The following is a 2,256-nucleotide window of genomic DNA, read 5'->3' as shown; positions in this document are numbered from 1 at the left end:
ATAGTGTCACCTATAGTCCCGGTGACCCGGCCAGAAACAGAATCAGAATATCGTGTGCACATTCAGAACAGAAACCCAGTACTGGTCCAGACAGATATATCGTATATTACGATCAGAATCAGAATCAGAATAACTATGGACAATGAGCCAAAACATTAGGAATCTCATACAATTATCAGTAATTGAAATCATATATGGGTACAAAACATTCGTATCAGATTTATAAAAGTTCATATCAATAATATAGGCTTGCATAACATTTTAAAGATAACATCATAAAAGGTTGTCATGTCATAAAATCATTTACATATTAAAAAGCATTTATAAAATACTTTGTTAAAAAGAATGGTTTGAAAACATTTACATAAAGCTAATTTTGTTATCAAAATTAGTAATCCTTTAAGTAGTATCAAAACATTTATACTTATAATAATAATATCAAAATACTTCTACATATCCAGTACATTAGGAATGAAGTTACTTACCTCGACAAATGAACTTGGATTAACACACCTCTAAGCTTCTAAGAGCCTCAAACACCTTCAAAACCTTAAACAAATACAAGATATGACAATCAATAACTTATTCTAAGAATTTGATTTTCTAATTCATACCCGTACAGGTCTGATTCTCGGAATTTTAACTCTTAATCAAAGACTCAGAATGATATAAAATCCTATGGAACCATTCTGGACATCCATGAGTACCCCATGTAAAAATTTACAAGAGGGATCCGATATCAAAAACATTTTTAAAAACTATTTACTTTCTCGGGCAAATTCGAAACTGTTTTCACATAATCTAAACCAAACAGAACGGGGTTCCGGGATTTTTATAAAATAAAATACTAATCAGAAAATTATGAAATTAAAACTGGGATTTGGTGGTACAAATAGTCTTGTGAATCTGATCACAATACTGGAATCGTGGATTTCCAGTGCAGTGGTTTCTATTTCCAAAATACGTATAAAATTGAAAACGAAGTTGAATTTAATGAAATAAAATTTAATCAAGAAGCCCTACATGTCTAGTTTCCAGAAATATAAATTTTATAAGAAAATTCGTTCAGAAAATATAGCTTTAAAAATTCGAGATACTCATGCTGTTCAGAATAAACGTTGTGAACTTACCCGTCGCTTTGAGTCTCTCCTAAACAAAGGTTTGAATCCTAAGATTTGGGTAGGAGCGTAAAGAGCAGCAGAGAAGAAGGATAAACGTTGTGAACTTAGGGTTATGGAAGGGGGAAAAGTATGTATTTATAGGGGATCTTAAGAAACCCTATTCAATAAGGAAAAATAGCCCTTTTCCAAAATGATCTCATAAATAACCTCTATTTAATTAGTACCCCTTTCTAAATAAGGGTTGTAGGCCACTCATAATTCTCAATGAAAGCCCAATTTCCATAATTTAATATGTATGGGAATTTGTGGCGTTACAATTTCTCCCCTCCTAACAAAAATTTCGTCCTCGAAATTAAAAGGTTACCTTATGCATGGCTATAGCCCACCCGTTTTTGTGGGCTTTTTCCGCTGAACGAACTTCGGGCCCCGGCCTTCGGGCGGTTATTTTTGGGCGCGGCTATGCCCGCGGCCTATTTTTGGCACACGGAGGCGCCTCGCAAAGTCTCGCGCTATTCCGAGTCAGGCGGACGAAGTTGGCCAGCCCCTCCCCCCAAGGCTATAGCCCACCCAGTTTTGTGGCCTTTTTACGCTGGACGAACTTGGCGCCCCGGCCTTCGGGCGGTTATTTTTGGGCGCGGCTGAGCCCGCGGCCTATTTTTGGCACACGGAGACACCTCGTAAAGTCTCACGCCATTCCGAGTCCGGCGGACGAAGTTGGCCAGCCCCACCCCCAAGGCTATAGCCCACCCGTTTTTGTGGGCTTTTTCCGCTGGACGAACTTGGCGCCCCGGCCTTCGGTCGGTTATTTTTGGGCGCGGCTTTGCCCACGGCCTATTTTTGCCACACAGAGGTGCCTCACAAAGTCTCGCGCAATTCCGAGTCTGGCGGACGAAGTTGGCCAGCCCCACCCCCCAAGGCTATAGCCCACCCGTTTTTGTGGGCTTTTTCCGCTGAACGAACTTCGGGCCCTAGCCTTCGGGTGGTTATTTTTGGGCGCGGCTGTGCCCGCGGCCTATTTTTGGCACACAGAGGCGCCTCACAAAGTCTCGCGCAATTCCGAGTCCGGCGGACGAAGTTGGCCAGCCCCACCCACCAAGGCTATAGCCCACTCGTTTTTGAAGCCTTTTTCCGCTGC

The sequence above is a fragment of the Citrus clementina genome, unplaced genomic scaffold (genome assembly GCF_000493195.1).
Source record: "Citrus clementina cultivar Clemenules unplaced genomic scaffold, Citrus_clementina_v1.0 scaffold_197, whole genome shotgun sequence".
Taxonomy (NCBI): domain Eukaryota; kingdom Viridiplantae; phylum Streptophyta; class Magnoliopsida; order Sapindales; family Rutaceae; genus Citrus; species Citrus x clementina.
Note: the sequence above shows the minus strand (reverse complement) of the source record.